Genomic DNA, 26,505 nt, shown 5'->3' on the forward strand with positions numbered 1-26,505 from the left:
CAGGCCTTATTATTGATAAAGAGTCAAAACTTGAAATAATCAGCATGAATATATTTAAAGGAGCAGGATGAAGAAACAGGCGCTGCAAGAAACTGCAGCTCGGAGCGTGCAAGACCTCTTCACTAAAGAAAGAAAAAACACTTAACAATGACACAAAAAGTGCCAGTTTGTGTTCAAGTATTAGCCCTGCTTATAGGTTGACTCTGTCTGCTTGTTTCTGTAAATGTCCGTTCTCTAAACCTAAACGCAGCAGCTGTAGCATGATCTCAGCTAATGCTACTGCATGCTAGCTCTCCCCAAGTCATCCTATGAGGTTTCTTACCTGGTCACTAGGAAATGAGCCGTGTCAGCATTCTTTTTCAGTCCTTGATCTAGCTAAAACAGTCTCTATTCGTCAATCACGTATCCAGTATATATTTTTGGGTCCTTGCCCAACTTTTACCATTTTTGATTTTTACTCACAAGATGCCGCCAATAAAGCCTTTGTCTTCTTTGTGCCACTCTATAGTGGGCTTTCAGTTGTGTGTGGTCGTTTGCCAGTTGTGGTAGAATCCATTCCTATGTAGAGTTAAATCTGCATACTGAAATCACCTTTGTTGCTATTCAGTGGAGATTCCAAAAAAGTGAACAATCAGATTAACCTATGAGGCTTAGATCATATATAAATATCCCGGATACTTATATATATATATTGATCTAAGTTCATACATCAACCTGTTTGATCTCATTTTAATCCAAAGATTAATGTTGAATTTAGATAATTAAATGTAATAGCAAAAGTTATTTTAAATCAGAAACTAGGATCTTTGCTTTCAAATAACCAGAAATCTTATACCTTTTCTGTGTTCCGTTTCAATAAGGAGGCAAGTTTAAAAATGAAGACATTTTATTACTAACAATTTTAAACTTAGAGATTTGAAACGACAATTATAAAATGACAATTCATGGACGGCAATTTTAATGACAATTTTCAACAGCTTTGATATTAAACTTGTTTTAAAAGCAAACCTGTGCCTGAATGGAAGCTAAATGGAAAATACGAGTTTGTATGCGTGGATGAAGTTATGAGAAGGTTTCTGTCCCAGAGAGTTGGAAGCATTCTGGATGAAGATGATGTTTTGAGACTAACTGAGTTATTTAGAGAGAAAACCACATCAAACGCATTCTCGTGTGCTACCTCACCCAAACAGGACCCTCTTGTGGATCCGGAGGTCAGGAGGATGTGGTTCATCCAAGATGACACGGTCTGGTAGGGGGGACGCAAGTTTCCGATCGTCTGGCCCAGAGTTGTCCCGGGTACATGGTTTGTCAAGCGTTTGGCAGATGGACGTTCTCGTCTTAACTTAACTTCAGAAATCAATGACTCTGGCAGAGTCTTCGTTAGCTGATTTCAGTTTGTTTATTCTTTGGCTATTCTGGTCGGCGTGACTAGAACAGCAGGTGGAGGATTCAGGGCGGCCGTTCCCTTTCCCTCCTTGGTGTTGGTTCAAGAACTGGTTCTGAAGCTGGGGTGGTTAGTTTCACCAAGCTCCAGGACACGCCCACTCTCTCAGGAAGAAAGCTTTGATCATGCGTCAAAAACATGCGTGATTTACCTTGAAGTGAATCCTGCATGAGCTGGACACGTGCAAAGGCATCTTCTGGTTACTGATTAAACATTACTGATTATAATAAATAATAATTATTATTAACCCAAGGTTAATAAGTCATTTCATTAATTAGAATACATTTAATATGAAAAGGATGATTATTTATGATGATTATTATAAACCTTGATAATAATAAGCTTTTATTGAGTTATTTGACAATAGTTGAAGATGTCCTTCATCTTGGGATGGACACAGATAAACAGTCAGGCTGATGATTATTCTTCAGACACTCCGGCTCCTGATGGCTTTAATCTGTGGATAAAGGTTATATCTTGACCCATTTGTGACCTAGCTGGAACGTGAACTTTGTCCCAGAAAGACGGTCATCCATAACGCTACACCTAACAGTTGAATAAACTGAGTACACGTTCTGTTTTGAAGATGTTGAGAATGCTAAGTAGTGTCCATTGACGTCTCATCCGTAGGACAACACGGGAAATTTGGAACCGAACTGCAGTGCATTTTGCAGCACACCGTCTAGTGTATGATACATGGGTGGGCCCATTAGCTTTGAAAAAAATCAAGATGCATGCTTTTTTTTTAACTAATCCTGCCCAACGTTCCTTTAATATTTTATATAGAATTTACACAGGATTGGATTGTTCCAAATGTTATTGTGTATTATATTGTAAAGCAGGTTTCATCTTAAAGAGGTAGAGGTTTTACAGATAAGTGTGGTAAAAATCTGACTTTTCGCATCTTAGGGATAATTAAACTGTTTCAGAAAGCATTCTCAAATAAAAGTCCAGCTGTTTTTGGTAATAACAGATATGTACAGGTTCATAAGACAACAAATAAATGTTCCCATTTTGCACATACATGAGATTGTTCCTAATTTGTAGTTTTGCGGTGAACAAGTTTATTATTTTATTGTAATGTCAGTTTATTTCACCTCAAATCACTCAAATTCTCTTCTTTTTTCCTTCTATTTTTGATGCAGGGGAACACAAACCCAAACACTAAACAGAAAGATGCAAAACAATCCTAAACCTTGATGTTTTTAGCATTTTTCTGACCTTTAAATATGTGCAAATGCAAAAAGGATGGAGATTTTTCTCCTGACACATCTGAGTCGAGACCAGATCACACAAACTCTGACACCGGTGACCTTGAAAATAAATTTCCGCCCTTTCTGGTGTACCAATAAAGCAAGTGGAAACACACTCGACTACCATTTCCCAGAGCAGTGAGTTTCATTACACTCTGGTTTCCTCAGTTCTATTTAGGCAGGCTCTGTGCATGCCCTTGATGTGACGGGCAGTGTGAATTTCTGCACAGAATGTACTGTTTGAGTGTCTGACGCCGTGCCGAACTCATAGTCATAATTTACGTCCCACTTGAAACATTTCACTCTGGCCTCTCTGCAGCTTGTTTTCCCCCACACTTCCTTACACATGAGCAGGCTAAAAGCACTGTCATTACTCCATCACGCTCTTAAAGTGCTGCATCTGACCCATTAGAGTGCGCTGGTGGGAGTTGCGCTGCAAAATAATGATCACAGAGAATTCTATAAAAAGAAAGCTGCAGCGAGCGTTTGTTGGTCACAGCAGAGGAGCGATTAAGACGGACTGATTGAAAGTGTCCCACGCGAGCAGACGTGTCAGACTCAGGGAAAGTTTTGCATTTGGTGTAATGGGCCAAATATCTGCTCCGCTTGGCTTCTCTCTCTCCTCTCTCTCTCCTCTCTCTCTCTCCTCTCTCTCTCTCTCTCTCTCTCTCTCTCTCTCTCTCTCTCTCTCTCTCTCTCTCTCTCTCTCTCTCTCTCTCTCTCTCTCTCTCTCTCTCTCTCTCTCTCTCTCTCTCTCTCTCTCTCTCTCTCTCTCTCTCTCTCTCTCTCTCTCTCTCTCTCTCTCTCTCTCTCTCTCTCTCTCTCTCTCTCTCGCCCACTCAGCAGCGCTCTGCTCAATTAATCCAGAGCCTCTTAATGACCCTCGAAGGTGACTTACTAGATAAGTGCAATTACACTGGAAACAAGGGTGCTGCCAATTAGTCCTCAAGTCTCCCTCCATCCTCACAGAAGAGGCTGGGCACATCCCTCTGGGCAAGCCTGTTTGTGACTTCATTAACAGGCTTCTAAAAGGGGAAAATGAACACATGGCCTAGATCATGAGGCAGCGTACAGGGATCAACACCACACTGGCAGTGTTTGCCGTTAGATGTTCATTTAAAATAAAACAAAAACTTTCTTTAGCACCGGGCATCTCTGAGCACAGAGCATGTTTGCACCATCGTTTTGGTTGTTGTTATTTTAGACTTGAAGCCTCGTGGGGGGCATCACGCTGATGTCTGGGTTTGATTTCATGCCAGGAGCTGAAGATAGTGATGATAAAGATGGTGATGAGGCCTCGAGTGACACCCAAGAGGAGGTCTTGCCCGTCTTATCCTTCCTCTCCTCTGTTTTAATGCCCATTTGCCCGTCTCTAATTGTTCCCTCTTTGTTCTTTCCTGAGCTAATTGTTAATGAGTATTTCCTGCCATGCAGACGTCAGGACCGTAGTCACTTGTTGTCTGCCAGCACAGACTCTGTGAGTAATAGGTTTGACTAATGCTGCCTGGCAGCTTCCACACCCGTCCCTCCCTGCCATCTGTCCCCTGCCACCCCTCTGGGTGGACTGGGGTGCTCTCAGTGGGTCTCAGTAACCGTGCACACATTTTAAACACACACACACACACACACAGAGAAATGACACAAGTCATTTCAGCTCTAAGACAACTGTTAAAAGGTTTTACACATAGTCTGTACTTCTGCAATAAATGAGTCACACTCAAAAGGTTGAGTCAAACTCAGTTTTAAAAACATATCATTTACCAAAGTTTATCAGCTCCACTGAGTATGCATGAGCTCATTTCCAGACCAAATCAAAGAGAGGGACAAGATTTTCGATAACAGGGAATGTTGGGATGTTTCTTTTTAATACAAATTACCAAAATATTACAGTTAAATTTTTACTCGGGTCAATAAAGCCTGATTTATGTTTCTCCATCAGCTTCGGGCTTCTCCGTCACCTGAGTGTTGCAAAGCAATTCTCCACCAGGACAACAGAGGGCGCAGCACTTTTCTGCGGTAGCCTTAGTGTTGTCTTTTAGTTAATGATATAATGAATTTCATGTTAATCTATCTTAGTCGCCAGCTCACTGTTTTTCTCCCTTTGGGTTTATTTTTAGTTGTAGTTAACATTCTTTTGTTTGGAGTAATCCTTTTTTTAAACCTAGGTTTGTTATTAACAACCACCACCCTGTGTTGCTACCTTTGCTCACATCTCCTAATGTTACAACCTCCATCACTCTATTAAGACTGTGTTGTTACAGGTGCATTTTGGACGTGTTCCAGAAGTATAGTGTCACATCGCTCTGCTAAGGTACTGCTTTGGGTAATTGTTTTATGAGCTATGCCTCCAGAATGCATTACGTTCAGCAGTTCAGACCAGGCCAGATAGGAAGTCAAACATGGAACCAGTGCAAAGAATTCAGAAACTTTAAAAATAAAAGTCGTGTAGATTTTCAGTTGCCTAACAAGCAAAACAAGTTCTCTTGTGATATTCTGATCTTGCGGGAACAGCAGGTGGAAGGCTTTTATTGCCATTTTGTATCTGAAATGCTCCTGGTGGGAAGGGATTCACTGCTGAGCTCGCAGGGTGAACGTGTCTATTATGTTTTGCGCCGCTTACGTATCCAGTAGAAATCTAAGGTTAGACTGCAAGAAGACATACCGACTCTATCTTCCACTACCTGCTAGATTTTTTCTTATAGTCATGTTAGAATTAATAGTTATTGCTGTTCTTAACTTTTTTTCTCTTTTTCATAAGAAACTTCCTACCCCTACTGCACACTGGAAGCATCAGTGCTGCATAACAGCAGCAGAATGGTTTACACGTGACAGTCACAGCCCTCCAGTGCACACTGGGAGAGTCTCAGCAGCAAAGCAGCTTCTCTGTTGGGCTCCTCGTTCATCTCACAAGATCCCAAAATCCTTCGAGACTTCAAAGGTTATGGTTTGTTTATGCAATCTGCCATTAAACCAAAGAGAATCATGTTCTGACTATCACTGCACAATGACTTATGATCCATCATGCAGTAGAATCTTTGAAGAAAAATGGGACAAAGAAACAAAAGACTTGCACGTTAGGCTAGTGTCACAATACATCGTGATAGGACAGCAAGGTGCAGCTGTGAATGTGGAAGAAAACCCATTTATTGAAAAATGGCACACTGTGCCAGAATCAGCACCACACATTACCTTAATAGTAAACAAAGGCTTTGGGTCAAGAGATCTTGGACCAATGATGTTAACAGCAACTAAAACAGAGTGGCAGAAAACAGATAACCCGCTAATCTATACTACAAAAAATGCAGAAATGATTAAAATTCTCTGCGGCGGCACCATGATGTCAAAACCACAGGTTGTAACAGTCGCAAACAAAAAACACATGCAAGGTGTAGCAGAATCAGAAACAGTTCAAAACAAGTTGAAAGCCAACATGCTAAAACAAGTTCCAGACCAGCTATGGTCTAAACATGACACGGATGTTGGACTGGTAACATCGGCAACTCCAGTTCAAGTGGAATTGAAGCCAAATGCAAGACTGCCTTATCGACCCCAATACCCACTAAAGCCAGAAGCAGAAGAGGGTATAAATGCAACTATTGAAGGTCTAATTCAAGCAGGAGTACTAAAAGAAACCTATAGCACATGTAACACTCCAATTCTGCCAGTGCTAAAAGCAGACAAGCTCAAGTACCGACTGGTACATGATTTAAGAGCTGTAAATGAAGTGATCACTGACTTTGACGCAGACGTGCCAAACCCAAGCACATTACTGAGTAACATTGATGGGGAAGCTAAATACTTCACGGTAATTGATCTGTGTTCAGCATTTTTTAGCATCCCATTGGCCAAAGAATCACAATATCTTTTTGCTTTCACGTTTCGTGGGAGACAGCTCACGTACAGAAGGCTACCACAAGGGCTAAAACACAGTCCACACATCTTTAATCAGATTTTGAAACAGAGCCTCGAAGGCATCGAGGTGAACAGCACTGTGATTCAGTATGTTGATGACCTACTGATTTGCGCACGAACAATCGATGATTGTCATCGTGACTCCATTAAAGTCCTACAGAAGTTAGCTCGGGGAGGACACAAAGCCTCTCTAACAAAGCTTCAGTACTGCCAACCACAGGTAGAGTACCTAGGGAGAGTAATCTCCCATGGGACTGTCGCCATCTCACCAGAACACGTGGAAGGTGTGAGCAAAGCTCCATAACCACAAACTGTCGGACAAATGATGACATTTCTGGGAATGACTGGTTTTAACTCCGAGTGGATTGAAAACTATGCTGAAAAAACCGCACCAATTAGGGCACTGATTAAAGATGCTGGAAGTGAGTCTTTAAAATCGACTCTAAAATGGACAAATGAAACTAAGATAGCTTTTGAAACCATCAAACAAGACATGCAAACTGCGCCAAGTTTAGCAACACCTGATTACACAAAACCATTTTTGCTGTACGTCGCAAACAGACATGACATGTATGCCTCTGCAGTGTTAATGCAGGACACATGCAGTGGACGTCGGAAACAACCTATTGCGTACTACAGTGCAAAACTTGACAATGTGGCACAGGGATGGCCCCCTTGTTATCAAGGATTGGCTGCTTTGCATTATGCTTATGAGAAAGTCTCAGTGATAACAATGGGATATCCTGTGACCATCTACACACATCACAAAATATCTGAACTAATCAACCGAGGGAAGTTTGTGTTAAACCAAGCAAGATGCCTGCAGTATATGCCACTACTGACATATCCTGACGTTGTCATAAAGAGGTGTACCGCAGCAAACCCTGCTAACAGTGTTCCCTTTGAGTTTGAAGGAGAACCACATTGCTGCATAGCCGAGGTATCTAGATACACTAAGCTAAGGCCTGATTTGGAATCTACCCCTTTCGACCAATCTGATGTCACCTATTTTGTTGATGGTTCATGTTTTAGAGACTACTTAGGAAACCATGCAGCGTTTGCTGTTGTGGAAAAAGTAGATGACAGATTTGAAACAGTAAAAGCTGAAAAGTGTAACCAACCCTGTTCTGCGCAGCTAGCGGAACTCAAAGCCCTGACCGAAGCTTGCAAGTTGGCAAGTGGCCAGGTAGCAACTATTCACACTGACTCTGCATACGCCCATGGTGTTTGTCACCTGTTTGGAAGTGTGTGGAGACAAAGAGGTTTTAAGAAGACGGATGGTACACCCATCCTTCATGGAAAGCAGATCAACGAGCTGATCTCAGCAATGATGCTTCCATCGAAACTGGCCATTGTAAAGTGCCCTGCGCACCGCAAGGGTAACTGTGATGTCATCAGAGGCAACAATGCAGCAGATGAGGCGGCAAAATCTGCCTCCAGGTGTGAAGAAGCCATTTTGGCACCTGTAATATCATTAGAGCCTGCAATAACACCAGAAGACATCATTCTGATTCAGGAAAAGGCAGAGAAAAGCGAGCAGCAGTGTTGGAGAAGAAGAGGTGCAACAATGGACTCAAGCGGCTTGTGGAGGTCTCATGAGGGCTTGATCGTTGCACCTGTCTCCTTGCTGACGATGCTAATCTCGGAAAGCCACGGTCCTGATCATTGTGGTCGTGCAGAGGTGCTGAAAAGACTTAACAAACAAGGTTACTGGTCACCATACCTAAAAGCCATGGTTGAGGAAGTAATAGATCAGTGTGACATTTGTGCTGAGAACAATGTAAAAAAGGGCATCACAGTCCCAGCGGGACACATTCCAGTGCCCGAAGGTCCTTTCAAACATTTGGTCATTGACTATGTTGACATGATTAAGTCTGTGCATGGGAAACGGTACATGCTGGTGATCATTGACAGATTCAGTCGGTGGATCGAAGCTGTTCCCTCTAAAGATCTAGGTTCAGAAACAGTGGTAAAGTTTCTAGTCACAGAAGTGATTCCTCGCTTTGGTATCCCGTCGGAAATAAGCTCGGACAATGGTCCTGCTTTTGTTGAAAAAGTCCTTAAAGGTGTGTTGCAACAACTAAGGATAAAGCAACGATTAGGATCAGTTTATCACCCCCAGAGCCAAGGGATGGTCGAGCGAGCGAATCTGACGTTGAAGTCTAAAATCTGCAAAATCTGTGCTTGTACTAACCTTAACTGGGTTGATGCATTGCCGCTTGCCTTAATGAGCTATCGCATGCAAACTAACAGAAGCACGCATCTTTCACCTCATGAGGTCCTAACAGGCAGGCCAATGCCAGCTCCTCAGCTTAGAGGACCCCACAAGGGGCCTTCGCTGGAACAGCTAGAGCTTGAATTCAAAAGCTATATCAAGCAACTAACCAGCATCCATAAAGCCATCTATTTGCAGGAAAAGAGAAAGGACCTTGTCTCTAGCGCAGGCGCAGACGGGCCGGTAGTTCCTGGAGACCAGGTGTACATCGAAGTTTTCAGGAGGAAGTGGCACGAACCGCGACGAGAGGGTCCCTACAAAGTGGTTCGAGCAACGCCAACAGCAGTCCAGGTCGAAGGAGGATCGACGTGGCATCATCTGACGCACTGCACGAAAGTCAAAGACAAAACTCAGGGCAGTATTGTGCCTAACGTAACAAACCGGCATGATGGCCGGAGGAAAGAAGGGCGTGCTAAGCCTGATGACAGTTCTGTTTTGGATAACACTAGGGGGTCTGATGATGGTGCTGGAGGAGGTGAAGATGGAGACGATGGCCGAGGAGCAACTCGTCGACCCATCACAAGAGCATACGCCAGACGACTTGGCCAACGACGAGGCAGCATACCATGATCAAGTTAAGTACAATTCAGCAGGCCGGATGCAACATAGGTCGGCATCCCTGCCTGCATTCGACGTAGCAATTGTTAAAACTGGTGATATAACCACAGTTCCAAGTAATGTTTTGACTACTAGCGCTACTGCTACTGTGATCCCTGATGTTTTGACTACCACAGCGCCTGTTGGAGAGGTGAGGGCCGACTGGAGCTCTTCCTCTCTTTTACAGTTAGTGACTCCACTGATTTCAAGATCTAAAACAACGCCAATTAGCAAGCTGAGAAGCGTAAACGCTAAGCCACCTGTCAGTACTACAACTCCCACAGGAGGTGTAGCTGTGAAATCTGGCTTTCCCACGGCAACCTCTGGTAGTAACCATGTTCGTAATCTCACTCAGAAAGGACAAAATGAACAAGAAGTGACCAATCGCAAAGCTGTACCTAAGACACTATTTGGGCCAATTAGACCTAGGTCCGGCGGTAACACAGGGCCTATCTCCCCTAGAACGAGCAGACATTTGGCTATTGAGGATAGGCTTTGGGATGCAGCCATGCAAAATAGTTGGTATAAATGGGCTTTGTATACGACAAGAGAAATGACTCCTAATGACTGCATAGTGTGCGCTCAAGCACCCGGAATGTTACCTGAGGTTGTTCCGGAAAAGTATACTTCTAGTGAGTGTGCCATTACACAACGACGCACATGTAAGACTAGAAAGGTAATAGAGATAAATAAAAAGATTCCACCTCTTCTTAAGATGCCATTGTGTGGATTCCAATGCAGATTGCTCCATGGTACACGAGATAAGTACAAATATATTGAAAAATATGCAGAATATAACATCCTAGAGGAATGTGCTGAATTTGCGATCCAAACAGACCAAAATGGTCCTCCAACGGACTACAAAATTGATTATAGTGCTGATTATGAATGTTTTGCAAGCGGAGGTTTCGCTGACGATGGAGGAGTGGACGTAGGTAATACATCTGTCAACTGTAACGTCACTTGGGTATTATCCTGGTTCCCGCATGCAAATATGACGCCACTTCTCATTGATACCCCTGTTTGGTATGAAAACCCTGTAACTCTTAGTCAGGACTGTGATAACATATCGATGACGATCCCCACTCTGGATCTCATAGGTGAGCAAGACATTCCAGTGGCCGACAGCTACTGGATGTGTGGTGGTGATGTTCTAATGAATGTTTTGCCAAGTTTTTGGGTTGGGTTGTGTACGCTAGTACGTATGAAAGTTCCAGTGACTATCTTGCATGAAGGTGTGAGTGAATTACTTCAGTTGGAGACTACCAATAGACGTAGGACAAAGAGGTATGATGTGTTTGATCATAAAGTGCATTTAAACGCCATAGGACTGCCAACAGGAATTCCCATAGAATTTCAAGCAAGAGATGAGGTAATAGCAGGTTTAGAGTCAATTCTTCCTTGGATAACAATAAATAAGAATGTGAAATGGATCAACTATGTTTATTTTAATCAGCAAAGAATCTTAAATTACACAGTAAATAACCTTGGCCTCTTGGGTGAACAACTTCATGCCACAGTCAAAATGACTTTGCAGCATGACCAGGCTTTGGACTGGTTGCTGGCCGAGAAAGGTGGGCTCTGTAAGTTTCTGAACTCCAGTGGGCAAGAATGTTGCACCTACATTCCAAGTAATACGGCCCCTGATGGTGCATTTACTGAAGGCATGAGGAAATTGAAAGATTTAAAGATAGAGCTGAAGGAGAATGCAGGCAGGGAAAGCTGGTCCTTAGACTCCTTAGCCCTCAAATTGGGTCAGTGGGGAGCTATTTTGGTAAAAGCAGGAATTAGTGCAATAGTAGTACTAATTCTGATTTCTCTATTGGCATGTTGCATCCTACCTGTTGTGAGGAGACTGTGGGAGCGAACTCTGGCTGCCCAAATGAACCTTGCTGCGTCGTCTCAATATGTGCAAATGGAAATGGCCGCAATGGACTCAGCACGACACCCAATGTGCCTGAAGAATGGGACGGCTGATGGGACAACGGCGGAGTAATCTTTGCGTCTCATCATAGATGTTGCTGTTGTGGTTACATGCACTCGACTAAGGAATCGGCCTCAAAGTCCTCTTCCAGCGGCAAGACCCCTGCAGCAGTCATCAATAAAACTGAACTTGACTCTTATGTTTTCTTCACTCCATTTCTTTTTCAGTTCTGCAGCTGGGACTCTGACTCCGTTCTCTATTTCAGTTGAGCAGTTGTGTTGTTACGTTGAGTATATTCATTACACCTCCTGTTGTGTTTAACTTTTATAGGTTTAGTCACAGCGACATCATCTAGTCGTTCATTCGTATCCACGTCAATCATTTATTTCACATGAGTTTGTATTTTTGATTGCATATTCACGTACAGTTACTGGTTGCAATATTGCTAAGGGTAATTAATGCTCGATCATGCTTATGATTTTTGTTCTCTGTTGGAAGGTTTCATCAGTTTGTTTTCTCTTACGTGCGTTCTTTTGTTAATTCACTGTTACCTAATGTCTGCCATATACTTAGGCTAGGCTTGCATGCTCACTCTGTGCTTTATGTGACCGTCCTGTTTGGGGCCAGGAGGTCAAGGGGGAATTTTTCCTGTTAAGAACAGCGGACAGGTTTTCGCCCCCTTACAGTTTGCGCATGCATTTTGATGTGACTGAGCTGGTTAAAGACGTCACATTCCATATTGTGTTTTGAAGCTGATACTTACTTTGTGTACTCATCCAAGTGTTGGTTTGCAGTTACTTCGTCGTTACATATATGCCTATATAGTTTGGTTGAAGTTTGTAGTGTATTTGTCATTTTGCCATTCGACACCCATTTACTGGTTTATGTTAACGTTCACTTATGTGTTAAGTTATATGTTATGTAGCCAGCTTATTAATGGGGGTGGACACCCCCATGGGGGGGATCTGTAGGAGCTAAAAGCAGTGTTTTGTGTACGTGCATGTTGACATGTTGCTTATCAATGCCAGCCGTTTATCAGGCAGCCCAGCTGCTGAGTACATGCTCCAAAAACATGTTGATCTGTCCAGCTTATGTAAGTTTCAACTACTTTTGACCATATTAGGATGTGGAAGTAGCACCCCATCATTTCTCAGAATCAAAAGGGAGGTGGGGGTTGAATAGTATAACTGATGCTGCGTGGTGTAGGAGAGTGGGCTTTTGCAGAAGGATCTCCAGCCGAGGTGTTTAGATCGAAGCTGGACGCTGTCCCCTGTGAAGTGTTGGTGATGTATGGATGAGTTGTGTAAATAAATGCCCCCCGCTGAGTTTGGACAAAACCTGTCTCTTTCTTGTTTTTGATAAGGAAAAAGAACCACAACTGCTGCACTTCTGGAACGATGCTGTGAATAAATAAGCCATTGGGTCACATGTAAGCTTCATATATATGAAATTGCATCACTACAATACTTTTATTTTGAAAATTAACAGATTTTACACGGAAGCTGTGTGAGTTTAAGAAATCTGCTGGTTGTTTTATTTAAAGCAAATTTGACTACCCATAAATCAACAGTGAATCTAAATCAAATACAGTGAACGAATTAAGACTTGTTATTTGAATGCTGCTTTATAAAAAACCTGAATTAGACACTCACAGGTTGAGACAGTTCAGCTGGTTTTGACTTAGTTTAAACCTTTGATCTGTTTAATTAAGCATATCTAATCTGTCTATCTTCCTGTACAGACAGGGATTTCTCCGCTCATGAAACAAAATCAAACTCTTTCTGCAGCTTGAAAACATAAGGGATTGCACTGAAGCGCAGATTTGACAGCATTGAGAGTTCAGTAGCCAAAGTGCAAACAAAATCTAATTATTTAAAAAGGGTGAAGCACTGAATCAATCTATATGGGTGCATTCACGGTAGAGCTGAGAAAGCTCATCTTAACTCAGGTCCGTCTGAAAACATGGGTCTGATCTCACTTGCAAGTGAACCCAAGAGGAAGTGATAAAAAGCGTTACATTTTAGATGGGCGAAAGCAGCCAACAGCATGAGTCAAAAGAGAGAAGAGGTAAACAACAAAGAAGTTGGAAAATGTCTCCTGAGTCGACAGGCCCTCTTAGATGTGTTTTTTTTTTTTTTTTTTTTTTTGTCTGGGGACTAGGTTTTGTACTTTTTCTTTACTACCATTGTTTGACTCCATCCAGCAGAAGCAGTTGGATTTAAATCATTAGTCCATTCCAATCAATGAGCCATGTTTTCTTTTTCCTTATATTTTATTCTGCCATTGTCAGTGTTCGTCCCTTGCAACAGTACTTAAAATGGGAAGCTGTTGTAACTGCATGACATTCTCCAAGCTGTTTTTATTCACTTTGGAAATAGCTGTGTGAAAGTAAACCAAACCCAAGACGAGGTGTGAATTTTTTTGCCATTCCCTCCTTATTGAAGCCAAGTCGTATGTGCTATCCTGCTGGGAAAGCATCCTTTGTTGACACATTTTATGGGTTGTATGCAACAGGAAGGGTTTGCTAATTTGGTTGAATTGATAACAAGAAAAGTCAACACCTTTTTACAAAGTGATCTTTTTATTTGTCACTGCCTTTAGAAATATGGTCCGTAAAACTCCCACAATAGACAACAAATAAAAAACTTTGGAGGATGTGCTCAAAGTTGATCAACTCAAGTAGAAGAAGGAGAAGATGACAAGTACGGTTAATAAAAGAGCAAAAATCATTTCTATTGTTTGGACTGGCAACAAAGTTGAATATTTTGTCACAAAAAGCTACAAGACCACATGCATACAGGACAGTGTAAGTGTGACTGTTGTTAGGTGTTGGTTGTCTTCACAAGGAAATGTCATTTTAAAGATGATTATACAAAGTAGAACTAATTTTCTCATTTTCTGTGTGGCTACAAAGCTGAAAAGATAAAACAAAAACCAAGCCTTGCATATTTATTACAAATGGGAATCAGTATGTGTTGTTGGTGGTTTTACTGAGCAGGTGCCACTTTTGTCATACATTTCTTTTTAAAACATGTTTAGACTGTTCAGAATACAAATCCAGGCTCTGTCATGTGTGATTGTTGTAATTAAACTTTGTAGGTGGGGAAGGTCAGAAAAGGATCGGATCATTTTGTTTTTCCCTCATTTACAGTAACGGAGACAACGGCGCAGTGCGCCTGGCTCTGGTGTTAATCAAGTTTAATTTTATCTCTTTGCAACAATTTTCACAAGAAAACAGAACAGTTAAAAGCAGGGCTTGTGTTGTGTTGACCGGATAGTTCCCGTATTTGGCCGTTTATTTTGTCGGAGAAAGAACAGAAAGAATTACCCCGACGCATGCAGACGAACTGACATTTTATTCATTATGCACATTGCAGATGTAGCTAAATCACTCAAGAAATTATTTACTTCTGAAGATCTGAGCTGGACACTGCTCAGCGCAGCTCACTGTCAGCGCGTACGTACGGTGCACAGTGAGCTGAAGATGTGGAGAGGGGCTTGGAGCGCGTCGCAGAACCAGAGCACATGCGGGAAGATTCCTTCCACTGAAGCGAGAGTTTTCCAAACCCGGTCTCTTAGAGAGACTTGTCACTTAGAAAATGTTCCCTGATTATGAAACTTTGGCTGAATTGTGCTTGTTCCTGTCTCCAATGTGGCGTCGCATGAGCCTGTCTGAGGAGAATCCCAGAATCTGACATCCTTTTCAGATCAGAATGCGCCTATATGATTACGCACAAGCGTGACGCGTCAACCCGGTCTCACAGTAAGACCGGGTTGGAACTGTTCAGGTTTATGCAGACAATCTTTACATTTAGAATTAGCTTACAGATGTAAAATGTATGCTGTAAAATATAAAGCATTTTATTTAAATATCCAGTCATTATTTTACAAGCACAGAGAGCCGCATCAGATGGATGGAAGAGCCGCATTCGGCTCCAGAGCCGCGGGTTGCTGACCCCCGGTTCAGTTAGTTCAACCACAGAGAAACTACTACTTGTTTGGAGACTTTAGAGGTGTTAACCCATAGCTGAAAATAGGTTTTTATTCTGTTTTAATTGTAGAAAAATTATAAGGAACTCTAAGAGGGTTCCTCTGAAGGGCCAGCTTGATTCTATGTTGTTCTTTTTATATGTAATCAAATATTTGCACACAATCACCGAGTGCTGTGCCGATGTGAACTCGAGCAGATGTTTGGGGATTGTGTAACTGCACTTTTGATACTTTCATAACAATCATGGTGATTTACATTTGCACTGCTGCCAGTGCGAGGGAAGTGTTTTTCTCTTCCTGAATGGCCAGAGGCACTGACACTTTATTACCATCTGCTTTTTTTATTTATTTAAAAAAAATGGGGGGGGGGGGGCAACTTATTTATTTATCTGCTGTTCTAAGAACTTTCATACTGAAGACAAAACAATATATGAATATTAATAGAAGATAGAGCATGATGATTTAAGATTTTTGGTTATAAAATGCAACGTGCATAGTAGATTAAAGTGATTAAGATTAAGATTTTTTTTGATGCAGGTTTCTTTGAGAAAGGGTTTAAACAATGAGCATCTATTCTTAGTTTGGGGAAACAGACATAATGAGTTAGTAATACATTCAAATGCATTCAAAGGTTATTTCATATATATTTTGACACTTAAATACATTTTCATCACATGATTATTTATTCAGAGTTCAGTGGTTACTTGCAGCAGAAATTAGTTGTGGAATTTGCTACTGTAGCACCTCTGGCTTTAACATTACAGTACTTCTACCGGAATAACATCTGATACATATGGTGAAGTAAAGGTTATACTTTAGCATTTGCATAAACATCTATGAGTTTAGTTGTTGGATTTGTTTGAAGAAAATAAAATTCACGTCAAGAGATCGGAACAAACATTTTATCTGGAGTTTTCAGAAATGATGTATGTTTTTTTAGAACTTAGAAAGGGTGATTATCTGACTTAATTCTTTGAAATAATATAAGTGACGCATCAGTTTTTTTTTGTGCTAAGCCCCTCCCTCGTCCCGGTGCAATTTCACCTGACCCAGCTCAGCATTGGCTAATAGAGGTAGACATCCTCTTATGTACAAATGTCAGTCACAGAGTGCATGCGCATTTGCGGGATTCCTAGACCGAACAGTGTTTTCTAGCTATTTAAAAAGCTGTGAAGAAATGGCAAATCATTAAGCAGTTACAACCGCCTTCACACCCATAAAACATACCAACGCCAAGACTGCCTGTTTCTACTCATAGACAGACACAGCACTGACAGAACTCAAAGACCAGCCGATAATTTACCTTGGACGTGTTTTCAATGGTGGAATAATCATCCAGAGACTTGGTGCATCTCTCTCGCTGCCGTTTGAGCGTGACGAGCACGTTGCATAACCCAGCCTGCTCAATTAACATTATTTTCTGGCCCAAATCTGACTCAGCTCTTTGGGCTTACTCAGTTTGGGTTCGGTCTCAGGTTAGAACTTCAGTGCTCAGCCCTGCAACACCACGAGGCGGATCAATGTTTACTCTGTAAATTTGGAGGACACATCCCACTCTGACAAATTTGGATGTGACGCTGGTACCGTGGTAAAAAAAAAATACCGCATTCCACTATAGTCAATTATGGCTTGCTTCTTCTACAGTTCAGAATAGTTTGTCCGCATTTCAATGCACCGATTGCATTATTATTATTATTATTATTCAGCTCTAATACTTACCCAACTCAACAGCTCAAGCTATTCATATTCGTGTTTATTGAAGTTTAACATACTTAAAGACAAAGTTACTTCGAAAGGGAAAATAAGCTAAAGGTAAATCAAGCTTTCTCACTCCTGTTCAATGAGTTTCATGGCTGTCGCCTCTTACAGATCAGCACCAGACAATTCTAGATGACGAGCAACAACGAGTCATACACAGTACGTTGATGAGGAGATAAACACATTTCTACGTAATCTCAAGATGCTGGGAATTTAAAAATTAGATAGAGATTTTTTTAAACTGAATATTTGTTTCTAGCTTACCGTTAGCAATGTTAGCTCAACATTTGCCTTTAACGTTCTTCGCCTGATATTAGAGTAAAACAAAAAGATGCTGTGGCTTCAAGAAATAACTTCTGGACTGCTCCTTTTGAGTTAACATGACTCGGTAACCCCACAGGCTTAAAGATTATTAAAAGTAACTGAGTCCCTCTTTAGCTATTTTAAAGTGGGAAATCTGACTGGTTTGAGATCATTTCACTGTACAATTCTTCCTTATTGTACTTTAACACACAGAGTGGTGGCTGAATGACTTTCTGATCAGGCAAAACAAGACAGAAAATGGACTGATACTCTGCCACTGTTACTGCTGTCACCAAATTATGAATTCTCATGTTTCACCGCTTGAGGACAAGCAGAAAAACACAAAATCAAATTTGTAAATTGTCTAAGTAAACCACACAAAAATACTTCATTACTTGGCTCAGAGCAGCATGGTAAATTACAGGAAATAGGGCCAAAATCTGCTTCGTGTTACTAAGCGATGCATCAAGAAATGGATTTGCCACGGATATTTTCAAAGGTCACTCTGCTGAGCCGTAATCTTATTTAAACTGAATGAAATAAACATATCCATGGGAATTGTACATAGTTGTGTCTGAAGGGTGAAAATTGATTATCTCAAAAGCTTGGGCACAAAGATCATGCATGCAGCATGAAGACACTCCATTTCTAAAGGAAAATTATTGCTTTTTTAAATCATCATTATTTCTTTTAGAAATTGCTTTGAAAAAATAAAGTTTGGAGCAGTTGACTTCAGCCTTGCAGCTACACAGTAAAAACCTCATAAAAAAGTCCTCTTCTGTACTTGTGAGGACTTTTAATGTCAACATTTTGCTATGTCTAGTGATATCTTGCATTTGTGCTGCAGATGAGATCAAATTAAGCAAACTCAGCAGAGGAAAATATTCATTAACCCTAACCCTCCTCTCAATAATATAAAGACACATTTCCTTACTACCAGCTCCTCGTTTCAAACTTATCAGCCGTTATTGGATTAATTGAAGCAAGGCTGCCATGGCAACGGGTCCAGTGCAAATAAACTCCAGTTGTCACAATGGCTACTGTTTTCATATTGCTTTAATTTCTGCAGAGTGTAGATTCTCTGATAAAAAACACTTTTTTGTTACAGTACAACAAAGCTGGTATCTAGGATAATCATTCATTTATTGGCTGATAAAATCTAAAAGACTCGAGTAAATTTAATTGTGAAGATTATTTATTGTTCCTATCGATTGTCTCTCTCAGTCTGATTGCCTAACACAACTATCAAATGTGTCTCACGTTTCCCTTTCAGCTCGATAAATTTCCCCATAAAATGTTCTATTTGCTCGTTAAGCTTTTAAAGGAGGTCGATTGTGATGCAGGGACAGAAAAAACAACTGACAAATATGTTATAATCAAATACAGTACAATCCCTCTGAAGTCATCAGTCTGCAGAGTAGAGTTTAGGTCAATTCACTGGTGGTTTAGTGGGGTTCAAAGGGGCGGGTGACAATGGAAAAAAATGTCTGCATCAGATTCAACATGTTTCACATGTTTTCTTTTTTCTTTTTTTTTATTTAGCTTCTTTTAAGATAATTGATGATGGAAATCAACTAACGTTTTGGAGATGGCAGCTACAAGAATAATGACTTGAAAAATAGAACAATTGTTAAATCAGGCTTTAGTGTACCTCAGACTGCATGTTGGTTTGAGGTATTTGCCCTGATTTTACTCATGTTGTACAGCGCTTTGTGATTTATATCTGTGAAAGGTGCTATATAAATAAACTTTACTTACTTACTTAGTTACATATTCTAATTAAAAGTTCTAATGGCATTTGGGGAAAGAGTGTGGAAGTGCGGAACATGGCCACTGTGTAGCGCCTTCCTGATGGTAGCATCTGGACCTGGATATAACCAGGGTGGGAGGGTCTTTCAGGAGGTTTTCTGCTTTTCCTGCAGCAGGGGCACTATCGCCCAGACCCCAGAAGATTTTCATTCAGCAATGCTGATTGGCCAAAATTTCTCCTGTTCTCCTAGTGAAATCGTTAACCTGCAATTCAGGGGCACTTTTACCAGCACCCCAAGAGAGATATTAGAGTGTCTTTTGGAGGAAATGTATTGTTTGATGAAAGACAGCTGATGAAAAAGAAGCATGAAGGGATACACAAGCAAAACTGACAGAGTTTTAGTAAATATATTAATGTAATACAGTCAATTTTACTTTTTTGATTTATTTTCCCATCAGGTAGGGTGACGCCTTAGTGCCCCCATGGAAAATTCACCAGCTTTGGTCAGCATCTTTTCAAGTTCTTTTATCATGAATAGTGATGGTTGTAATAAGACCCAAATGCAGGCGAGCAGGAAGAGGAGGCAGGCCAAATAACTATTTCACATGAATAAAGGTAGGTAGGGTGACTACAGGAAGACAAGCACAAACAGAGGGTTTAAATACCTGAGGGTAATCAGGAATCAGGTGGGTAGGATAACAAGGGGCAGGTGAGTCCAATAAACATTGAACAAGGAGGGACAGAACACTTCAGAAGGAGAAGGAGCAGATGCTGACATCTTTGACTTTTGCTCTGGGGTCATTTAGCACATTTTCAACACTAACCTGTTAATCTCTGGGACAACTTGTTAAACAAACACTGATAAAGAAATATGTGACTTTTTCCTTAGCAAATAAAGTAATGATAATCTTTCCAAATGACATGAAACAATAAAGGTTTGGTCTGATTTAGCTTCCGACGGTGTGGAAAAATGTATCTTACTATTGGTGTACGTAAACTTCTGGTGTGTGTTTAAATCTCACATTCACTCAATATGTGATAGGCTGAACTTGTGAAAACTCTTGCTCCTCCTGCCCTTTGCTGGTGTTCAGCGCTGTGTCTGTGCTCACAACTTAAAGTGTGAGTAAAGGAACCACACCACAGGAGAATTGCAGAAAGCAGCTTCTGTGGATTGCAGTTCGTTTGGGATATTGACACATCTTTGGAGAAGGAACTTTACTGTTGGATTGGAGGAGCATGAATATGAAAGCCACAGTGTCATCAATAGTAAATATTTTATCATCAAAAAAAGGGAAACGCATCACGATTTTGTGTGTCATCACACAGGGCACCTTGCTAATCTTCTCTGTATCGATTCCTATTGGGCATATGTCCTTTGAGGTCTGAAGATACAAGGCTTTCCCAAAAGCAGAGGTGGAAAGTAACAAATTACATTTACTCACGTTACTGTAATTGAGTAGCTTTTTTGTAAATTTATACTTTTTAAGTTGTTTTTAAAAGCTGTACTTTTACTTATACTTGAGTAAGTTTTTAAAAAGGAATTGTAATTCGCTACATTTTAAATCATATCTGTTACTGAGTAAAAACAAATTATAGGCTTAATAAATTAAAAATATTACGTGTAGCAGCGTCGGAACAGAAAGAGACACCTGCATGAGCGCCGCGTCTAAACCGTGGGGCGGGGGGGGGGGGGGGGGGTGTACACTTTAGCTCAAAGACATCAGTTCAGTTCCTCAACTCGCTGTTCACCTCCTCTCTCGCTCCTCTCCTGTGTGTTAGATCCCGCACCTTCGCGCACCAGTGTGACGTCATCAGAAATCTGCTCGGTTTGGTAGCCGCACTCGGTTCCGTGTTTGAATTGTGTTTCTCTACCGCTCCGCATGGAAGCAGCAAAATAACGTTTAGCACTTATAGCAAGCGGATTATCAGCGCTCTGCTCATAAAACAGAAGACCTGCAGGCCTCTGTGAGATAAAACATCCTGATACTGTTCAGGTGTAAACATTGTGCTCCATCCCTGTGTTTGAACTCAGAAGTTGCTTCTTGATGCCACAGATATGTGATGATTTAGCTTGTTTCTTTATTTTACTCCAGAATAAGAGATTAAATTATTACTAAAGCAGTTCAATGTAGTTAAATTAGTCATTCAAAAGATTGTGTGTGTGTGTGTGTGTGTGTGTGTGTGTGTGTGTGTGTGTGTGTGTGTGTGTGTGTGTGTGTGTGTGTGTGTGTTTGACTGTTGTTTGTGTGTTGACATGTTTGTGTATGACTGTGTATGTCAGGTGGGGCCATGACTCCTCCCTTCTCCTGGGTCTTCTTTTGGTGATATAAATCTTCGTCTCCCCTCTCCCTGCCACACCTGGTGTGGAGTGCGGTGCCTTGGTCTGCCTGGGTCGTGGCTCCCGGGTCAGGGAGTTTAAGAATTTTTGGCATCTGCCTGACCAATCCCGGTGGATTCCTGGTGGGATCTGGGTCCCTGGGCTCTGCTGGGTCCCCATCAGGGGTGGTTGCCCCTGGATCCCGGGCTTGGCCGGCTAGGGGGTGGGAGGCTGCGGGCGGGCCTGTGGGCTTGCCGCCGATATCTCCCGGGACTCTGCCAGCTGCTGGTTGTGGCCCCCCGGGGCGATTCTCTGTGCCTCTCGAGGGGGGCAGGGGCTTTTCTGGTCAGTCTCCCTGGGGTTCCTGTGCTCTTGGGCAGCTCCTGGATCTCTGGGACTTAGAGCTCCCTCCATCTCCTGCACATCTTTAGGGGGCAGATCTGTGGCCCCTCACACTCTCTATTGGACGCTCCTATAGAGAAACCTTACATAAACAAGCATGTGTACACACACAGGTGCTCACATGGTGCTCTCATAAGTATGGACTTGGGCACGTTCAACACAGGTCTTAAGGCTATGGTAGGCACTTAATGCACTGTGATTTATTATCGTGTGATTGTTCAGTTAAACAATGTTGATTATATAGTTCTTCATCAAGTTGACACAGTGATAACTTGATCTTGTTGTATGTTGTTGTGTCCTTTTTTTTTTGTTTTCTTGCTTTTTTTTCTTCCCTCTTTCTGCAGGCCTCGAAGCAGATTCTTGTTCATTATTGTTTATTTTTGTGCCCTCCCCCCTTGTCTCTTCCTTTCTCTTTCACCTCTGTCTCCGTGTCCGGTTGGAATTACAAATCATTCAAAAACAATAACAATAAAGTTTTAAGTATCAGGCGTGACTTTAAAAGCAGACGCTTTGATGCTCCACCTGAGAGTAAATCTGTAAGTCTTGTCACCAGCATTCAGACATCAATTCTGTTTGCTTCACAGCCAGACAGGACATACACACAAAAAAAAAGATTTCCTACCACTGAAGTGGTCTGAAAACCCGGTCTCTCTGAGGGATGTGTCACTTGGAAAAATGTTCTCTGATTATGAAACTTTGGCTGAATACCGCTTGTTCCCGTCTCCAATATGGAGATGCATGACACATCCAGTCTGTCTGAGGCAGAATAGCCTCTTCAGCTCAGAAAGCACCTGTAGAGACATTTGATCACACACAAAGTTTATGTGGAGCAGAAGCGGTCGGGCCACGGCAGGTGAAATGTTCTTAGCCTACATGAAGTGAAACTGTTTAACTGTAACATTAACATGTTACTGGACACGCTGGTCTGGTTGGTTAGACCAGTGTTTGAAGTGGAAAAAACACACACACACACACACACACACACACACAAACGCTCATCCACCAATTAAAATAATGCTGATAGCGTGGACTAGAAGACAGGTGATGGGTTATGTATTTAAATGATGATCAGGCTGCTGTAAAATGTAATCTCCATCCACATCCAGACAGAATTATCCTCTATTCTTTCTCCATTTTCTCTGCTCCTGTCTGGGCTGACGTAGCTGACGGTGCGCACGGTGCGCCCAGCGGCTGTGATGCACATTTTACACATTTGGAGAGGTGGGCTGGATGCTTTGCTTTTACTGGAAGATGGATTTTTTTTTTTCAAAAACATCAGCGATTTTGCCCCCTGAATAACAACTGTAGGAATAACCGTAAAATCCACCGGTTGTCACGAACGTGCGTGCCTGGTGAGTGGAGCGGTGATCAGATGAGGATCCAAACGCGGGGAGGAAAAAGGCAAACAGGTAAGTCTGTTTAACATAAGTTTATTTGAACACACACGCTGGACACTGAAACAATGACTCGACATGGAACACAGAACAGAAAGGGTTTAAATACACGAGGAGTGGGAGCTATGGTGATTGGGAAACAAGAGGCAGGTGGGAGCAATTAACGGAGACACAGACTAAAACCTGAGAGAAGACAGGACAGGGTGTGACACCAGTGTGCATGTACCCTTATGAAAGAGTCCTACGTTAAGAGGTAAATATTAGAAGCGCAGGTAATGCATTCTGGTGCCGGTCCACTTAACGCACGGGTGTAGACTAATTATTAATGAAAAATGAATGAAAGTTAAATTGGGAGTTTTTACTTCATATTTTAGAAATAAAAATGACGGGGGAACACATTTATGACGTCTTTTTAAATGAAATTTTCTTGCGTGAGCTGCCTGCTTCTCTTAAGTCACTGCTTATTAAGGCCCGTCCAGAATTACCGTGTCCCACCCAAAAATGAAAATCTGGCGCCGCGCCTGTTATAAACCTCTGCAAACTGTTGTTCTTCACTTTATCAAACTCAGACTTTGTACAGCTAATGTCAAGATGGAAAATTATGAATTCAGTCAAGCTCTTCCCTCCCTCCCTCTCCTGCTCTCCTTGAAAGCCGACATCGGCTGTCAGAAGAGGGAGGGGAAGAAGGAGATGAGGCAAACAGAGTGAGTGCGACGTAGAAAAACCAGACATGTGTGGAGGTGAGCAAAACGGCTGGAAAAGTGTGGGTGTTGAATGATCTCAATAAGAAAAGTGTGGGTGTTGAAACCCCCACATCCCCCACGGGTGTGACGCCCATGAAGACACCTCTCGTGTATCCTTGCTCAGCTAGCTAAACGGCTAACAAACGGAGAGCACACGCCTCGGTAGAACAGGAACATTGGAACACGTCTTGGCAGCTCCCGATGACATATCTCCTAGGCAACCGGGGTGGGGCCAATACATCAAGGCAAGGTTCCTTGGCATTGAGAAACACCCTAAGTATCACGGGGTCTTTGTTCATGGGTGAGGGAAAGATGGAGCACAAGATCGATATACGGATTGGTGCTGCGTCTGCAGTGATGAGGGCGTTGTACCGATCTGTCATGGTGAAGAGAGAACTGAGCTGGAAGGCGAAGCTCTCGATTTACCGGTTGATCTACGTTCCTACCCTCACCTATGGTCATGAGCTTTGGGTAGAGACCGAAAAAACGAGATTGCAGATACATGCGGTCAAAATGAGGTTTCTCTGCAGGGTGTCTGGGCTCTCCTTTTGAGATAGGGTGAGAAGCTTGGTCGTCCAGGAAGAGTAGAATAGATCCACTGCTCCTCCACGTCAAGAGGAGCCAGTTGAAGTGGCTTGGGCATTGAGTTAGGATGCCTCCCTGGTGAGGTTTTCCGAGCACGTCCAACTGGGATGAGACCTAAAGGAAGACCCAGGAAACACTGGAGGGAGTATGTCTCTCGCCTGGCTAGGGTACTCCTTGGATATTCCCCAGAGGATCCATGCTTTCGTTCTTTTTTAAACACAGAAACAGTTTTGTTTACTTGTTTGTAGCTACGGTTTCGCCGACAGCTGCCGGCTTCTTCAGGCTGACGCTGATGGTGGCGCGTCACTTCCTTCTCCGTTTATCTGCGGGCAGCAGAGGACGTTGTCGCCCTCTACTGCCCGCTCTCCCCTCTCCGACGATGCAGTCCCATGCGTGGTCCAGCGTGTAAACTCCGTCGTCCCTGTTCATGGTCCCACATCCACGTCTCCTTATCTCGATTGCTTCCTTGATCCATCTTTTGTATTTTTGTTGTTCAGTGGTTATGATCCGTGTGCTGTCCCAGTCCATTATATGGTTTTCTCTTAAGCAATGATCTGTTACGGCTGACTTTTTTATTGTACTTTCTGCTTCTTCTTTTGCTGCTCTTGTGTGTTTACGATTTGCCTCTTTCTCGCACTCCTTTCTGTGTTCTATTGTCCGTGTATTGAGTTGGCGTCCGGTTTCTCCTATGTATGTTTTATTGCATATTTTGCATGGGATTTCGTAGATGACTCCACATTTTTGTCCAGCTGATATTTTGTCTTTTGGGTGTACTAATGTGTTTCTAACTGTTGTGTATGGCTTTGTTGGTGTGTTTATGTTGTGTTTTTTCATTGTTGCTCTTATTTTTTCCGTTATGCCTCTGATGTATGGTAGGGTTATCACTGGTTTTGGTTCTTGTCTTTCTGGGTTTCTGGTTCTTTTTTTGGGTTGTTCTTTGCTTTCTGTTTTTGTTTGTTGTTTTCCTTTGTTTATTGCCCATGTCGGGTATCTGCAGGTCTTTAAAGCGTGTTGTATGTGTTTGTCCTCTTGTTTACGGTCTCTCTCTTCTGTTATTATGTTTGCTCGGTGATATAATGTTCTGATTACTGACATTTTGTGTATGGTGGGGTGTTCTGATGTCCATAATAGATATTGGTCTGTGTGTGTTGGTTTCCTGTATGTGTTTATGTTTAGGGTCCCGTCGGTCTGCCTGGTGATTTTCATGTCCATAAATGCTATGCTGCCTTCTGTTTCTAACTCATAAGTGAATTTTATGTTGCCCGTGTCTTCAATATTATTTAAGTGTTGTGTTAGTGTTTCTGTTTGACCTTTTGGTATGATTTCCAGTATGTCGTCTACGTAGCGTTTCCATAGTTTTATTTTGCAGTTTGGGGGGGCGGTGGCTATGGCTTTTTGTTCCAGGTCTTCCATGAAAAACTCGCACAGGGTGGCTGATAACGGGTTACCCATGGCGAAGCCTTCCAGTTGTTTGTATATAGTGTTGTCGTATGTGAAGTAAGTGGAGTTAGCTACCAGTCCTATCAGTTGTGCTATGTCATCTGCTGTGAGGTTTGTCCTTTTGTGTAAAGTTTTGTCTTGTCTGATTCTGTTAACTACTATGTCTATGGTTTTTTGGGTTGGTGTTTTTGTGAACAGAGATGTGACGTCATGTGAGATGAGTATGTCGTTGTCTTCTATTGTAATTTCCTTTAGTTCTTTTGCCAATTCTATACTATTTTTGCAGTGTTGGTCTGTATTTCCTAATAACGGGCTGATGATTCTGCTGATATCTTTTGCCATGTTGTATGTTGGTGTACCTATGCTGTCAACTATTGGTCTAAGTGGGGTGTTTTGTTTATGTATTTTTGGTGTTCCA

General features: G+C 42.0%; 1 non-coding gene across 1 annotated transcript; it reads right to left on the reverse strand.

The window, feature by feature from the left end:
- Nucleotides 1-20,490: 20,490 nt before the first annotated feature.
- Nucleotides 20,491-20,596, reverse strand: LOC129157211 (U6 spliceosomal RNA). The gene has a single exon (XR_008560529.1). It is a non-coding gene; the product is annotated as a U6 spliceosomal RNA (small nuclear RNA).
- Between the last annotated feature and the right edge of the window lie 5,909 nt (nt 20,597-26,505).

Source organism: Nothobranchius furzeri, chromosome 3 (genome assembly GCF_043380555.1).
Source record: "Nothobranchius furzeri strain GRZ-AD chromosome 3, NfurGRZ-RIMD1, whole genome shotgun sequence".
NCBI classification, from domain to species: domain Eukaryota; kingdom Metazoa; phylum Chordata; class Actinopteri; order Cyprinodontiformes; family Nothobranchiidae; genus Nothobranchius; species Nothobranchius furzeri.